Genomic DNA, 18,390 nt, shown 5'->3' on the forward strand with positions numbered 1-18,390 from the left:
GTTATAAACTGTGATAAGTGTTTTCAAGGAGAACTCAGGTATTGGGGTGGAGAATAGTGGGAAGCCATAGTTTTACCTGGGGGACAGGTGGAGTGGGCATGCTGAGGAGGTGACGTCTGTACTGAAAGCTGAAGCAGAGCTAGCAGAGCCTGGGGTCCTGGCGAGTGGGGAGGGGCAGGACGAGAGCCCCGGCGGAGGGGAGAGGGTGTGTGGGCTTCTGAAGCAGGAAAGAGCCTGGCGTGCTCTCGGATCTGGAGAATGGCCAGCATCTGGAGCAGTGAGTAAGGGGGTGAGTGGTGGGGTGGGTTTGAAGGAAGAGGTGAGCCCCATCCTGCGGGGCTCTTACAGGAAGTAGGATATTATTGGAAGCACTGTGGGCACCATTGGAGGGTTTAAGCAGGGACGTGACATGACCTGATTTCGTTGACGAATGTGACTCTGGTCACCCCAGACAGAACAGACTGCAGAAGAGCACGCTGGAGTGGGCAGGTGGTCCAGATGGGAGGTGGTGGTACCCTGGGGAAGAAGAGTGGTGGGGTTTTAAGACCTGCTTCAGAGGCGGAATGGATAAGGACTTGGGGATGGGAGGAGCATGTGGTTGAGGGAGGGGGCTACCAAGAAAGACTCCTGGGTTTCTGTTGCAAGAAGCTACGGTGGAGGGTGGTGCCACTCCCTGGGGCCGGTTCCAAACGGTTAAGTTCTGGAGACCTAATGATGCGTAGGTGCTTCTACCTAAGAACGGGGCAGGGGAGGGTGTCTCAGGCAGATGACACACCGTGTGTGGAGCACAGAGCCAGCAACTGCCTGGCTCACATGGACTAGCTGGGCATGAGGGCAACGCAGGTGGGGAGGAAGGTCTAGAATAGGCGTACAGTCCAGGCTTGCTGTCTTTTGCTTGCTTTTAAATAGTATCTTGAAGCACAGAGAGAGAACATACGCATTTCTCATGAGCTGGAAAATCAGAAAGTGCTTCTAGAATTGCTCAGACGAGGAGGGATGCTCCCCATTCCCGAGGGTGGCAAAAGACCAGGTTGGAGGCACTGCCCTGCCCGGCTTGGGACCTTCCTCCACGGAGGCTCCCTCTGCTTCCCGGATCACTCTGCAGAGAGAGGCTGACGTGAACATGTTAATCCAGCCCCGTCTGGTTCTTTTCCACCAAAGCTTCAATATGCATCTGATCTCAGGATATTGGATTTTTCTTTGAGGAAAGAAATACATGACTTATCTGAGGAATAAGCCCAAAGTTCCCTCCATGCCTCGCACATTCTCTATATTGGGCTGAAATAAAGTTTGCTGATTCTCATGTAAATCTCTAAAGCCCGGATGTCATAATACGAGTGTTTTATGTGCCAGGTGAGTGGGCTGCATCCCCAGAAAAGAAAGAAGGCAAGGAAGAGAGATTAGTGGTTATATCCGAGCAGAAAGGGAACAGATTCAAATACTTTAGTTGTCTATAGCTTCTTGATAAGGGTGGACGAGAAATACGATTCCCTCTGAGAAGCAGTCCTTTCGGTTTATATTTGGAATTGATCTTGAAGTCTGGCAGATATGTTCTTTTTGTAGTTGTTGCCACTGCATTTCTTTTCCACATTCCCTCAGCCTGACAAAACGATGCTTCATAAAGTCCTAGCGGTTTTTGGTTCTTTCCTGTGTGGCTTGTGCAGGACGGGTAATAAAATAAAGTACCCTACTTGCCGCAAACACTCATTGTGTGACTGTTTGATTTTGGCCTAATGGGTACTTCAGAGAATCTTGTTCACGTCTCGATGGGTCTGAGCAGTGAAAAGCAAGGACGACCCACTAGGATCTTCTCAGTATGACTCTGCTTGTAGGAGGAAAAAGAGATGTCTTTTCTGATTTTAAAACTAATTGGAAAATTTCAGGGCTTAGCAAATACAAAACAAGAATCAAGGTGAGTCCTAGGGGGTGATTTTAGCTTATGCCAAATGCATACCATGTTAGATGGTGTGGATGTGTCCCCAACTTTCTCCTGAACACAGAGCTTTAGAGTTGGAAGGTTTTTAGACACATCTCATCAGTTTTCTTATTCTATTGATGAGAAAACTGAGACCAGGGCAGGTGAAGTGATCCACCCACTGTCACACAGTGAGCTGGGTTTGAGAAAAGCTTATCACCAATTGTAACAGGTTGTATTTCCAAAGATGGATGCAGCCACGTCTCCCAACCCACAAGCTCTTCTGCAGCACAAACTTGCTACCCTTCCCAATCTGGGATGATGCTGGGACTGCTTTGACCAATAGACTGAGGCAGAAGTGATACTGGGTCACTTCTAGGCATAGCCCTGCATGGCCTGGTACTTCTGCTTCTGGCTTTTGGGGATGTCTACTCTCGGTGTACTTTCTCTTTGAACCAAGGTGCCGTATTGTGAGAAGTCCACGTCATGTGCAGGAGCATGTGTAGGCGCTCCAGTTGACCTCCAGCACGGACTTGCAGCCCTCTGAGTGCGCCATCTTGGATGCCCAGCCCAGCTGAGGTTTCAGATGACTACTGTTCCAGCTGAGCCAAGAGAGAATCACCCAGCCGAGCTCAGTGACTCTTCCCAGCTGTAACAGTTAATAATAAAGTATTGATTCAAACCAGTAAGTTTTGGGGTTCTTGTTGAGCAGCAGTGTTTAAGGGGAACACTACTCATAATGCTAATATGCAAACTCATACTTGAATATCACTGTACAATTTTACCAACCACTCTCTCATTTATTCTAAAATCCAGTGTTTTTTTTTTTTTCTAGTGGAAGATCATGACTCATGAGCGGATCGTAAGGTCATTCTCGTGGGCTGCAAAAAAGTAAATCAAATAAAATAGAATTTATCAGAGCGCATGACACACAGAAGGGTAAGGATTGTGAAATATTTGTTTCAGTTGTGTGTGTGTGTTCTAGATCTTGTTGTAGAATATATTTCTTATTGTGGGTCCCAGTCCAAAATGTTAGGAAAACATTGTTCTAATTTTTTTTGAAATCTCTATAGTTTATTTATGTACTCTAATATACTTTATAGTATATTATGTACTACTTTGCCTAAAACATTAAAATCTTATTACAGTTGTTGCACTAAATTAACTACTTATAAACCTACAAAACTGTGTTTTATATAGATATAGTCATAGATAGACAGATATAGTTATGATATAGATGTAGATATAGATGTATAAACATGTATGTTTATCAAAAATTAAGAAGAAAATGGTAAAAATTAAAAAAAATGATTTTCTATCTACCCAGATATTTCAGATATTTTTCCTTCTTTTCTGAGGACATAGTCTTTCCTCTGCTATCATTTTCTTTCAGCCTGAAGAATTTCCCTCTAACATTTCTTTTAGAGCAGATCTGTGGGCCATGAATTCCTCTGGTTTTCTTTTACCTGAAAATATTCTTATATTTTACCTGTGTGATTGAAGAATGTTTTTGATGGATATAGAATCCTGTGTTGCTAGGTTTTTTGTTTTTTTTTCTTTCAGCACTTTAAAGATGTTTCCATCTTCTCTTGTCTAAAGGATTCTGATGGGAGCTCAGCCATTAATTGGAATTTTGTCTCTTTTTGTGTAATATATTAATTCTCTCTTGTTACTTTCAATATCTACTCTTTATCTGTGGCTCTCAACCATTTGAATATGATGCACCTTATTTTGGGCTTTTTTCCCTTTTTTCTACCTGATATCCATAGAGCAACCTATGTTTGCAATTATATGTTTTTCATCAAATTTGGGAAATACTAAGCATTATTTATTCAATATTTGTATCCTCAACTCTCTCTCCTTGTCCTATTCCAATTACATGTGTTGTACTCTTTGAGATCATCAAACAATTCCCTGTTTATTGATTCTTTTCTCACCATGTTTTACCTTCAATAATTTTCATTGATTTATTGTGGTGTCCTTTAGTGTTTCCTCTGTCATGTTTATTTAGTCCATCCATGAAAATCTCTTTATTTCAGAAAATATATTTTTCAGTTCTAAAATTACCAATTCTAGAATTACTGTTTTTATTGGTTCTATTTTTCCATTTGGTTCCTACTGTGGCACAGAGCAAGTTTCCAGACAAGCTGCATATTTCACAAGGGTGTTTACATAATAAATGTGAGTATTTTGCCATATATTCGGTTATGAGAACTTTGGGACAATTTGAGTGTATTATTACATTGTTCTAATTTGATTCTTATTATGGCTTTGACAAGCAAGCAGGGGAGGTTTCATGATCTCCTTTTCCTCAACGAGGAAACCAAAATTAGATGTGGGTAACGAGGCAGATCTGGGCGCCTCCTCTTCTGTCACCCAAGTCCAGCCTCTCGTGCTGCCTCCTTCTCATTCTTAAAATATTTAAAATCTTTCAGGTCTTGAGCTGGTGTGTGTGCCCAGTAAGAGCGGGTGACACATACGTGTGCTTGCCCTGTACTTGGTCCTCATTGTGCTAAGGACTCAACACAACCGACTCATAGAGGTGTTCTCATGACACCCATTTTACAGGTGAGGAAACTGGGGTTCAGAGAGTCTGCATAATGTAGCCAGCGTGAAGCTTCCAGTAGGCGGGGGAGCCAGAAACAAATCTATGTAAGTTGGCCCCGTGTCTACACTCTGAACTATTAAACTAGGCTCTTCTCGTTGGGAAAATTCTCGGCTGAGGAAGCCCCACCACTTCATTCCTCAGTTTGTTTCCGTTGGGCTGGTTTCCTCACTCGCTCCTTCCTCAGCCTGTAACTCGCAGCACCAGCTGAGGTTTCTGAGGCTGGAACGCGGCTGCCCCCGTGTCCCATGGGGACACTCAGGGTTGCCACCTGTCCCAGGGCCTGGAGAGGGGCCAGGCCTTTCTCAGTGCCTGGGAGGGAGAGCGTTATCTTGCAAACCGCTTTCCTTCTTGTTTACAAGATGAGAATCAACTCTGTGGTTAAATAGTTGATGTTGGCAGAAGACTTAAGATAAGAAAGTCTGTGTGATTTTGGAGGCCCATTTCCTTTCCTTCTTGCTTTACTTTCACGTCTGATTGTTTACTTGTCAACTAGAAGTCCTTCAAGGAGAAAAAGCCTGGCGGACAGACAGCCTCTGCTCCTTGGTTTCCCTGCCTGGAAAAGTAAGAGCGTGGATTTGTCCAATCCAGTGGTTCTCAACTGGGAGCCATTTTTACCCCCAGAGGACATTGGGCAGTGCCTGGAGACATTTTAGATGGTCACAGCGTGGCATTGGGGGGAGATGTTATTGACATCTGATAGGTTGAACAAGGCATGATGCTAAACATCTTATTACGTACAGGACGTTCCCCACAGCAAAGAAGTATCTGCTCCAACTGCCAATAGCACCAAGGCTGAGAAACCTGGATTAATCTCTTCATGTAAACATCCGTGCTCATTGAGGGCCTGCCACGCACCAGATGAAAACAAAACAAACAAAACTACAGTCTCTGGACTCAAGGAGCTTGTAATTTAGCGGGAACGCCAAAAGCTTGAACCCTTTCAGAAATGAAAAACGCGGGAGGGGAGAAGAATACAGTGTTACGGGGACACAGAGCGTGCAGGGGCGGAGTGCCTGGTGAGCTGAGGACTTTACAGAGGAGGTGCCACTGGGATCAGACCCAGGGGGCCCAGAAAAAAGAGGAGCAGCACAGATGGGAAGGTGGGAAAGCACAGGATGCTCTCAGGGTGATGGAGTGTGGGGTTCCTGTAAGATGAGCGTGGAGAGGCGAGGAGAGGCCAGGGCTGCCCCTCCTGCCTCAGGGCCTTAGCACATGCTGTTCCCTGTGCCTGGAAGTGTTTAGCAATGGTCACCTGGCTTTCTTCTCTCTTTAGTCCCCACCCAAATGTCACTTCTTTGGGAAGCCTAGGCTTGCTAGCATTTAATCTCAGTTTGTAATTTAATGTTTATTTCTCTGAGGAGTTGACTATTGTCTGGGCACTTCTGCCCACACCACCCATTCAAAATGGCCTTCCCTCCTGGTGAAAGCAAGCTCTACAGGTCTCTCTGGGGTCCTTTAAGCTCCTCCCACTTAGAGAAGCCAATCACATGTCTTCTGTTGTGTATTCGAACTTCTCATGAGCCCCCATTGCTTTTAAGATAAAGCCCAAATGCTGGGCTCCGCACCCTGAGCCCTCAGTCCTTTGGGATCTGGCTGTGGCCTCCTGCTCCAGCCTACCCCACCTCTAGCTCCTTACCCCTTGGTTTCAGTCACCCCACCCTTCTCACAGGGACCCAGAGTGGCCGTCTGCTCTCCTGCATCTGAGCTTTAGCCTGGAAAGCTCTGCATGTGCAACCTGCTTCTGGTTAGATTGGTGGCTTCCTTGAGTCTGCCTTGCTTGCTTCCAGGAAGCCCACTCTCTTTCCCCAGGTCTGAGTTAGGTGCTGTTCCTCTGCGTGGTCCGAGTCTCTGGGCTTACCGTGGCACATTTGTTGCACTGAAACTGTCTCCAGGGAGCGGTTGGGTGGTGTTCAGGGTGGCATTCCCGGCACCTAGCACAGGAAACAGCATATTTTTCTATTCATTTAACTGGCAAAGTCACGGATGCCAGTTCCTTCCAGCTAATTCCTGGATCTGGTTGAGAAGAGATCCAGCTTCCTTGAGAGCCTCCTTATACCAGAAAAATCCTCCCTGGTCCTACAAGCCCATGTTCTTACCTCCTCCCATGTAATTTATAATAAAACCTACACTCCCCCCCCCCCGCCCCCACCCACCCCAGTGATGCTAGAATTGAGGCCAAGCTCTGGTTTCAGTGATTTAATGGCACCAAATAGAAGGGGCATTCAAAAAAGAATAAACAATTATGCAAGTGACTTGTGCAATTCTTGAGTGATCAAGTGATTCCATTACATGTGTGAATTGGCCCCCTGAACTGGACATGTGGGGTAAAGATGTTGAACTGCCCAAATTTACACTGCTCAGTATTCACAGTCTAATGGTGAGTTTAATGATGGATATTTGCTGAAGAAAATTCTAAGTCGAAAAGGTTCACGCACCCCAGTGTTCATTGCAGCACTATTTACAATAGCCAAGACATGGAAGCCTAAATGTCCATCAACAGATGAATGGATAAAGAAGATGCGGTACATATACACAATGGAATATTACTCAGCCATAAAAAAGAATGAAATAATGCCATTTGCAGCAACATGAATGGACCTAGAGATCATCATACTAAGTGAAGTAAGCCAGACATAGAAAGACAAATACCATATGATATCACTTATATGTGGAATGCAGAAAATGATGCAAATGAACTTATTTACAAAACAGAAACAGACTCACAGAATAGAAAACAAACTTATTGTTACCACAGGGGAAAGGGAGAGAGGGATAAATTAGGAATTTGGGATTAACAAATACAGATATGTAACAAGATCCTACTGTGTAGCACAGGGAACTATATTTAATATCCTGCAATAAACCATAATGGAAAAGAAAAAGAAATGATGGATATTTGCAGTGATCATCAAGGCATTGGACAGGCTTGTCTGTCAGATGTGTTTCCAGCTCTTAAAATCCCAGCAGCAGAACACACGGGCTGACTTCGCACTGTCACCGTCATCACTCCCTGGGCATATGATAAAGTCTTGGTAAATGTCAGTGGTGGCTGCTTCATGTCAAGTACCTTGCTAGACCCTGGGAGAATTTAGAATATAAATTATACCTGATTTCTGTCTTCAAGGAGCTCCTTGTCTCATACGAAATTTAGGATATGTACATATTCTAAAATGAATATATGTAATATATATTTATATTTGTATATATTAATATTAATATATGTTAAATATATATTTAATTCTAGACAGTCAGTGAGAAATGCTGAAAAACGAGAGAAGATTGGGAAACTTCAAAACAGGATATAGACAAATTCTACCTGGAAGGGTTTAGAGAATGTGGGGGAGATAATATTTGATTTGCATCCTGAAAAATTATAAGTTTGAAAGAACAGCTATTCCCGTAACAACTTGATACACAGAGCTGAAGGTAAGAGTACTCCAGGTAGACAGAATGGCCTGGGAAAATGCCCAGAGGCAGAAAAATGAGGTCGTGAAGACTTATTACTATGTTTTCTTCTAGAATATTTGTAATTTTAGGTTTCACATTTAGGTCCATGATCCTTTTTGAGTTAATTTTCGTATATGGTATCTGCACATTTCTGGAGTTCTCTCTCACTGCAGCTCTCTTCTCTCCAGTATTCTGTCCTGCAAACTCTGTCCACTTTATTCTCCTTTGTTCTCAGCTTCACATCCTCAGCCCTTTCTGTAAACTCTCAAGGCATTAAACTGGGACAGTTGTGACACTCACTTCATTTGTTTCTCTTCTCACTGGGATCCCTGTTCTTTATTGCCTGATGTCCTTCATGGTCTTGAAAACCTTTGATGTATACATATAGTTGATAAATATGTAAATAAATTTTGATTGTCTTAGGCAGCACAAAAGATCCAGTCCCTGTTACTCCATCTTGGTTGGAGTAAAAATTCTCTCAGAATTTATTTTTTAATCTCTAATGAAACTAGTCAGATCTCTCTTGGGTATGCCTCCCTCTTCACCATTAGCATCCCGTCCACCATCCTAGCTTGGTCACCTCCATCTTTCATTTGGACTATGCAGTCACTTCCTATGTGCTCTCCTCATCTCCACCTCATCCCCTTTCCAGTCCATTCTTGTGTAGGAATGCATTTGATGTTGCTCAGAGAGAGGTCTGGCCTTTGCCTTCAACTCCTTGGAGGTATTGCCTAGGTCTTTGTAATGTTATCCCTGTTAGGAGTGTCCTTGTTTCCCTGGGGACTTTGGGCTACACCAACATTGTGATTTAGCGTGGGGGCTTTGGGTCACAAGGTATCAGCTCAGCCTCTGGTGGGGCTGAGGACAGATCAGCCACATGGGCAGATTGAGCCCAAGTAAGGGCTATGAATACCAAGGCTTGGGTGAGCGTCACTTGTTGGCAATACTCCATGTATATTGTCACACACTGATGCTGGGAAAGGTTTATTGTCCCTGACTCCATGGGCAGAGGACAACTGGAAGCTCTGCATCTGGAACCTTCTGATGCTGAAAACTCGCCCTCTGTGCACCGGTGCCAGATCAAATCTTGGAGACAGAGTTTTGGATGAAGTAGAAAAGAATAGCTTTATTGCTTTGCCAGGCAAAGGGGGACACAACAAACTTGTGCCCTCAAGTGCTGTGTCCCAACCCAGGGGGATTTGGTGAGGAGCTTTATAGCGAAGGTTCAAGGGTGGAGTTGCTGATAAGGATCAGGGTGTGTGCAGGGCCTGTGCTCCTTTAATCTGGCCTCACATGGTCTCCTGATGAGCTTCTGAGGTTCTCACGGTTATCAAACTGTGACCTTCTCTGGAATTAAGAATGCTTCATCAAGTAGTTAACATGTTCTATTTGGTGGGGGTTTCAGTTTTGTAGAACAGCTCAAAGATATTGTTACGTGTATCCTTTGAGGGAGAGCCAGGACCCTGCACTATTGTTTCTTGACTGTTCCTCCCTTGTTTCTGCATCCCCTCCCTTCCCTGATCAACAACTGTTTGAACCTGCCCTTTGGAACTCAGGGAAGGTCATGGAGGCTGAAGCTTATTTTCTACAAACAAGAAATGGGGGACACAGAAAGGCTTCTGTGCTCTGGAGCCCCACAGGGTCCTGTTCAGTTTCACTTTCTGGACTCAACCCTACACGCTTCTTCCTTTGGCTGATTTTAATCTCTGTCCTTTAGCTGTAACAAAAAATAACCACGAATTTAATAGCCTTCATTGACTTCTGTCTCTTTAGTGTATTATCTATGGACGAACTTGGGGAGCCCAAACTTTTAAAAGATATCTGAAGTGATGGCAGTTCGCTTCCCGCTAACTCTGAAATTCTTTTCAATGCAATTTTCTTGATCTTTTAAAAGACAAAAAAAGCCCGATATGCTCCTCTCTTGTTTAAACCCTTTGGTGATTTACTGTTATATAGTGAAGAGCACACTCTTCAACATGGCCCATGCAAGCCTATGACCCAGAACCTGCCTCCCCCACCTTGTTCTCTGTTACCCTTCTTCCCATTGCTGCTTTCTTTTTCTGTTTCTTCCATTCTCTTCCCGTTCCCTCTTTTTCTACTGGCTTTTAAATTTACCGAACTCAGGTTCAGCTCATTGCCGCTTGAAAGCCAACGTTCAAGAGACAAGTGTTGATTGGAAAGAAAAGTTTGCTTTATTCAGGAGGCCAGCAACCTGGGGAGAAGGTGGACTCATGTCCAAGAACCAACTCGGAAAATTCTGCTAACCATGAAAGTTTTTAAAGGGTGAAAGGGGAAATTAATCACAGTTAATCATTTGGGGAGGAGATCAGAATCTTCCTTATCTTTTACTATGTGCAGACTTTCTTCTGACTGGTTGGTGGTGAGGTGACAGGGCAGTGCTCCAGGAATCTTGTGTTCAGCCTGAAGTTACCATCCTCCACCTGGGTTGGGGTTTTAGTTCCTGCAGAAGAACTCAAAGGTATTGTTAGGTATATCCCTTGAGGAGGAACCAGGACCCTGCTTTAATCGCTGCACTATTGTCTCTTGACTGCTCCAACTTTGTTTCTGCATTCCCTCACTTCTCTAATTAGAAACTATTTAGAAACTATTTAGATGTACCCTTTGGAACTCAGGGAGGGTCTAGGAGCCTGGAGTCTTCTTCCTTCATATAAGAAACAGGGGACACAGAAGGGTCTTTGTAACCAGGAGGATCCCACAAGGTCCTGCCCGGTTTCCAAATTTCAGTCCTCTTGGGCTGGCTGGTACCTCCCTTCCACAGACCAGGTACCTCTTCAACGACTCTTGAGTTCTCCTAACCCTTACGAAGGTACAGTCCACTCTGCTGAGAGCAGCCAGCAGAAAGATGGTATGGTGAAAGGTGCTGTTTCTGTCCACGGAGGCACAGGCAACTCAGTTCTCAGCAGAGGCTGGTCAGGGGAGTGCTGAGAAAGGTCTTTTAATTAACACTAGTGGGAGCTTTAAAGATGGGCTTGAAGCCAGAAAGAGTTTTGGGCCCAGGGTCCCCAGTTAATTACAGAAGCCATGTTTCCAGAAAGAGGCACCTTCTCTTCTTGGTACCTACCTTCCCTCTTCTCCCTCAAATCTCAAACAAGGAAGTGGAGTGGGGACTATGAATCATATTTCTGGGTCACATTTCTTGCTCTTTGAAGATCTTGGGCAAGATACGTCACATCAGGGCCTCTGGTTGCTTCTGTGGAAAATGAAGAGTTTCAACTAGCTCAGTGATTCCCACCAGTTTGACCACAAATGTCCCCTTTTATAGTTTTCCTTCCCTTGTGAGCATCAGTTGTGTTGCAAATGACAAAGAAACTTGAGCCTTGTTTGGTGTGGCCTTATGGTCCAATAAGGTCCTACTAGGTGTCATGCCTGAGTCAGACAACAGGGATGCAGGGATGGATCAGGCACAGGTTCACAGCCACAGGGAGCCCACCATGTTCTGGGAAAGACAAGCACACAAATGGTCACACTCAACAGGAGCAATAGGGCTTATTGGGGCCAGTGGAGGGGAACTTCATTGACACTGAAGGACAAATAGGAGTGTCAGGTGAGGGAGGGCACTCTGAAGGCCCTCTAGATCTAGGAAGATGGAATGCTGTGGGCAGATAGACTTTTTGTACTGCTGTCAAGAGCCAAGGAGCTCTTCCATGCAGATTCCAGGTGGCTTGAGAAACAATGGGACAGGTGTTTTCTGAAGCCAGGGCTTTAGGTCCTGCTGTGATGCTGGGCAAGTCACATAATCTCAGTTTCCTCCTGAGTGCATAGATTTCTAACATGTGCTCAAGTTCACGTGTTGGTGTAAATAAAGCTTTGTCCTCATACCAGCTAGTGACATTCAACACAGTCCTTGGAAGATGGATCCCACAGCTGTGCATGAAATCCCAGTTCCTGTTGACCTTGGTCAGCTGTGTGACCCTCTCAAAGAACCCCACATGACACTGATCTCCTGGATTTTTACACATGTAGGGAGGCTGGAGGGGTGCACACTGTTTGTTGAGAACCCACCAGGTATCATTCATTAGATCATATAAGTCCCCTAAACGGAGTAAGTGGGGTTTGCTCAATTTAAGAGATGAAGCTAGGAAAGTGTGGAGAAGTCTGGTAGCCTGTATGGGCCACATAGCTGGCCCATGGAAGAGTTGAGATACAAAGCCAAGTCTGAGTGGCCCAAGAACCCATGCTCTTCCCACTGACCATGCCACCTCCCAGGTGTGGGGGTAGGGTGAGGAGGGGTAGAGATGAGTAGTATGGTGGTATCAAAAGTGCTGGGAATGGGTAGAAAGGAATTAAGGTCTTTGTAATGGGTTGAATGGTGACTCTCTTTAAAAGATATGTCCACTTGGAACCTCAGAACATGAAAGTATTTGGAATAAAGGTTTTTGTAGATGTAATTAAGGAAAGGATCTCAGTGTGAGGTCATCCTGGATTAAGGTGGGTCCTGTATCCAATGATGGGCATTATTCTAAGAGACAGAAGAGAGAAGACAGGGAAACAGAGGGGAGGAGGCAACATGGTCCCAGAGGCAGAGATTGGAGTGATGCAGCCACAAGCCAAGGAATGCCAGGAGCCACTAGAAGCTGGAAGAGGTGAGGAAAGATTTTCCCCTGGAGCCCTCAGAAGGAGCATGGCCCTGCTGGCACCTTGATTTTGGACTTCTGACCTCCAGGACTGTGAGATAAGAAATTTCTGTTGTTTTAAGCCATCAGGCTGGTGGTCATTTGTCACAGCAGCTGCAGGAAACTCATACAGTCTTCACCACAGCGTAAGGTTAGTGTCACACCTCCACGTGGTCAAGGGGAACACCGTGGTGTGGTAGATGATGTTTACAAGCACTCCTGGCTTGGACCCTGAAGCTCAATCCTAGGAAAGGAGAACTGCTCAGCCTGAGAAGGCAGCAGGGCGGTGACTGGTGGTCAGAGACTGTGAGGCAAAGATGCTCACTCCTTCCTGTTGTCCCTACCCTCTCTTTGCACAAGCTGGGTGTCCCTGTGCAATTGCCTGCCTTGTGGACTTTCTAGGGAGTTAGGTGCCCCTGGCTTTGAATTTTGACTCTGCCACTTTCCAGCTGTGTGATACAGGGACCATTCTTTCCCTTCCCTGAGCTTCAGTTTCCCCATCTATGGGATGGGATTAATAATCCTCCCTGGCAGTGAGTGTGAGGATTAGAGAAAGCATCGCGTGTCTGGTGTGTGTCACTGCTCCTGTGCTATGCAGGAAGCACTTAACACCTGGTGACTGATAACTCACCACATTCTCTTTGGAAACTTTAGTTTCCTCCTCTGTGAAGTGGGGGTGTTAAGTGTTGCACAGTGAGGAGTTGGGAGGATGAGGATTCCCTGCACATTATGGGCACTCGGAAGCTGAAGTGGGGATGAGGAGAGGTGCTCTCCTGAGAGCAGAGACACCTGTGTTCAGGTGTTGTGATGCTGTGGGACAGATCCAGCCTTGGAGACCTCCTAAACTCATGCTCTGCAACCATGGACATCCGGTGCTCAGCCTTTCCACCAGGGCTCACAATGTGCTGGCCAAAGGGACCTGAGGTTCCTCCATGGCCAAGCCTTATACAAATGTCAGGCCTTGGCATTCCTTCCAATGCTGACTTTGCCTGTTGACCTCACCCGGACAGCCCACTCACCTGAAGCCATGCTTCCCAGCCCCCAGAGGAGACAGAAGCCTTTCTCCTCTTTGGAGATCCAACCTTCCACAGTTCCTGGGGAAACTTGGCTACACAAAGTGGTGGAGGTGGGGGTCCAGCATCTTCTGAGAGTTAAGACTGTTCCTTCTGGTTTCTCAGGGTTAAAATTTTTTTTTATTTTAATTTTTAAAAATTGAAGTATAGTTGATTTACAATATCGAGGTTTCTCATGCTTTTAAACCCAGAGAAGCCATTCACCTTGTGGGCTCCAGATGAGGACATTTTATTCTGATTAAAACCATGGAGACTGTAGAGAGGGAGCTGATATAAATCTCTAGACCAGGGCATTTACCCCAGAGCATGACCCTAGAGCATGACCAGGAAGGATGCCTAGAACTCAGCTAAGCATTAAATAGACTACTCCTGGAAGGGGAAAACCCATTGCTCATTGACCCAAATACTGAACTCAAAATATTGAACAATCTGGTGAATTCACTGGCCGTAATGGAGTGTTGAGTTTGTATTTCCCATTTGGGTCTTTCCTTAAGTCACTCCTTCTCCTTGGGGTCTGGAGACTTTATTATCAAGGTTTCTCTTCTTATTGAAAGACAACATCATGCCTTTCAAAAAAAGCCACACTTTATCCTTATTTTTTTGGTCTCCACAGTTTCCAGAAAAAAACAGCTAGAGGACTACTTATGGGCTGCTCAAGGGCAATGGAAGACTCTGGGTCTTCCATGATTGAGGGAAGAGAGAAACTGTCCTGTGTCCAAGAGACACAAGCCAACTGCAAGGGAGGCTTGGACGGATCTGCACCCATTAAGCTGTGTGATGTTGAAGGAACACTGAGGTTGTGGGTCCAAAGGCCGATGGGTTCCTTCTTCTCTTCCTCCCTCCCTCCGTCCATCCCTCCACTCCCTCTTTCTTTAGCAAATACGTATCGAGGGTCTGCTTGCCCAAGTTCTGGGCCAGGCTTTGGGGAGAGAGAGAGAGATGAGCTGGTTTTTGCTCTCAAGTAACCCACGATCTGGGTTAGGGGACGGAAGAGCCAGCAGACACCACAGGAACAGCAACAGAGCAGCCTGGGAAGGCTTCTTGGAGGAGGGGACCCCTAAAGAGAGACTGCACAGGGGTTGTGAGGGGAGGAAAAGAAATCTTAAGCATATGGAGCAACTTGTCTGACAACCCAGTGGCCCTCTCTGAACAGGCCCATTTTGTGTGCTGCCAACTGCCGGGAGTTGGACGCTGTGGATGAACCGTGCAAATGGGAGGGGTCAGAAGTAAACACGCTCTGACACAGTAACCCTGCACCGTGTGCCAGGCCCCACTTCAAGCGCTGTATGTCTATTACTGTGGCTTATTACTGCTTGGACCCCAGAACAACCCAGTGAGGTGAAAATCCCATGTTTAGTTGAAATGGAGGCAAAGAGAGATAGACAGAATTGCCCTGGGTCACATGGTCAGTGTACTAGTCAGGGTCCTCCAGAGAAACAGAGCCAATAGGATGTCTGTCTGTCTATCTCTCCATATAAGTATACATAAGAGGAGATTTATTACAAGAATTAGCTCACTTAGCTGTGGACGCTGAGAAGTCCCTTGATCTGCCTCCTGCAACCTGGGGATCCGGGACAGCCAGGGGTGGAATTCAGTCCAAAGGTCAGAGAACCAGGAACGTCAATGTCTGGGGACAGGAAAAGATGGACATCTCAGCTGAGACAGAGCAAATCCTCCCTTCATCCACCTTTCTGTTCTATTCAGGCCCTCAGTGGGTCAGTGATGCCAACCCACGCTGGTACCACCAACACCCGACCACGAAAAGGCACACGCTCCAGTGGCCTCCTCACCTCCGAGCCTGGGCCCTGGTCCACAGCTGGTGCTTAATACATGTGTGTCAGAATGGAATTAGGGAGAACCTGCTGACAGATAGACACAGCAGCCTGACTGACAGAAATACGTATGGCCCAGCAGCTCCACTATGTTTTTCAGAGAAAACGGTCAGGGCAGAACGAGAGGGAGACTGGCCAATCACGCTCCCCTGGACCATCATCTGGACACACGATGTGCAAAGGGAAAGTGGCCAGAGTCCATGGTGTGGCGCCTGCCTGCCAGCCTGCCGCTGACTGGTGGCCTGAGGACCGTAAAGACATCCACAGGAGAGGGAAAACCAGGGCAGATGAGAAGAAGGCTGTGATCAGGGGACACTGACATCTCCAAAGTTTCAACCCACCAGGTCTAGTGCCCCACCCTTCACATATGTCCTGCTGCAAAGTCCTCCCCAAGAGTTGGAGGGTTACCTGCTTTATGGATGAGGAAACAGGCTCAGAGAGGTTGAGTGAGTCACCCCAGGTCACGCAGCTGGGACATGGCAGGGTTGGATGGAACTCTGGCTCTTTCAACCATGCCTTACTATCTCCTGTCAATCTAAAAGAAGTTTCCCTGTTGCCCTGCTGCTGGATGTTTCCAGCCTTCATACCATCTCTCACGCTGACCCCTCCCCCTGTCCAGGAGGCTTGCTAAGGCGCCTTGACCTCCCTAATCTGGCAACTTTGATGGGAGCTCTCCTTGGTAGCACATCATTGTGGGAGCGTGAGGTGTATTCACACCATGCAGACTCCCAGTGGACCCATGCTGAGCACCCTCTGTGTGATTCCAGCCACTGCTGCCCTCAAGAGCATCCCACACAGGGAGCCCTGTGCTAACCTTAACACTCGTGTTTAGTTTGCACAGGGAGACCTGGGACCTAGAGGAGGGGCCTCATTCACCCTTGGACGGTGAGGGCCTTGGGGGCAGAGGCCAGAAGAGCTTCCTGCAGGAGGTGAAAACCATGCCTGTACTTGAGGGGCGAGGAGGATGTTGAAATGGTGGTTCTCAAGTCTGGCTGCACATGGAATTAGCTGGGTACCTGTGCCCTGGGCCCTGAGATTCTGATTCAGTTGATCTTGAATGGGATTGAAGCATCAGTGTTTTAAAAAGCTCACTGAGTAATCAACCATGCCTGTGTAGTGAAACCACCATTAAAATCCAAAAGGAGGGGTTTCAGAGAGCTTCCAGGTTGGTGAAGCAGAAAACCTCCACGTGCCACTGTGCTGGGCACCAAACTCCAAGAGGAATGAGATTCTTTTGTTCTCGACCTTGCCCTATGAATCTCTTCATCTGGCTGTTGGTTCCTGTGCTTTAATATCCTTGATAATAAACTACTCATCTGAGCCACGTGGCTGACAGGGTCTTGGTGCTCTGGCTTTCTGTCAGCCTGAGATTGGAGGTGGGAAAGCCAAGTTCAGGACACTGGACCACCAGAGACCTCCTGGCCCCACGTAATATCAATCAGCAAGAGCTCTTCCAGAGATCTCCATCTCAATGTTAACACCCAGCTCCATTCTACTCAACGAACAGCAAGCTCCAGTGCTGGATGACACATGCCAAACAACTAGCAAACAGGAACACAACCCCACCCATTAGCAGAGAGGCGGCCTAAAGTCATACTACATTCACAGACACCCCAGAACACATCACCGGACATGGTCCTGCCCACCAGACAGTCAAGATCCAGCCACACCCAACAGAACACAGGCAATAGTCCCCTCCACGAGGAAGCTTACACAAGTCACTGAACCAACCTCACCCACTGGGGGCAGACACCAAAAGCAATGGGAACTACGGACCTGCAGCTTGTGAAAAGGAGGCCCCAAACACAGTAAGTTAAGCAAAATGAGAAGGCAGAGAAATACACAGCAGATGAAAGAGCAAGGTAAAAACCCACCAGACCAAACAAATGAAGAGGAAATAGGCAGTCTACCTGAAAAAGAATTCAGAGTAATGAGAGTAAAGATGATCCAAAACCTTGGAAATAGAATGGAGAAAATACAAGAAATGTTTAACAAGGACCTAGAAGAACTAAAGAGCAAACAAACAATGATGAACAACACAATAATGAAATTAAAAATTTTCTAGAAGGAACCAAGAGCAGAATATTGAGGTAGAAGAACAGATAAGTGAACTGGAAGATAAAATAGTGGAAATAACTACCTCAGAGCAGAATAAAGAAAAAAGAATGAAAAGAATTGAGGACTGTCTCAGAGACCTCTGGGACAATATTAAATACACCAATATTCGAATTATAGGGGCCCCAGAAAAAGAAGAGAAAAAGAAAGGGAATGAGAAAATATTTGAAGAGATTATAGTTGAAAACTTCCCTAATATGGGAAAGGAAATAGTCAATCAAGCCCAGGAAGAACAGAGAGTCCCATACAGGATAAATCCAAGGAGAACCATGCCAAGACACATATTAATCAAACTATCAAGAATTAAATACAAAGAAAAAATACTAAAAGCAGCAAGGAAAAAACAAATACCATGCAAGGGAATCCCCATAAAGTTAACAGCTGATCTTTCAGCAGAAACTCTGCAAGCCAGAAGGGAGTGGCAGGACATATTTAAAGTGATGAAAGGGAAAAACCTACAACCAACCCAACCTACCCAGCAAGGATCTCATTCAGATTCGACTGATAAATTAAGACCTTTATAGGCAAGCAAAAGCTAAGAGAATTCAGCATCACCAAACCAGCTTTACAACAAATGCTAAAGGAACTTCTCTAGGCAGGAAACACAAGAGAAGGAAAAGACCTGCAGAAACAAACCCAGGGCTTCCCTGGTGGTACAGTAGTTGAGACTCCACCTGCCGATGCAGGGGACATGGGTTCCTGCCCTGGTCCGGGAAGATCCCACATGGCGCGGATCGGCTGGGCCCATGAGCCATGGCCACTGAGC

The sequence above is a fragment of the Leucopleurus acutus genome (genome assembly GCF_964270905.1).
Source record: "Leucopleurus acutus genome assembly, chromosome: 1".
Taxonomy (NCBI): Eukaryota; Metazoa; Chordata; class Mammalia; order Artiodactyla; family Delphinidae; genus Leucopleurus; species Leucopleurus acutus.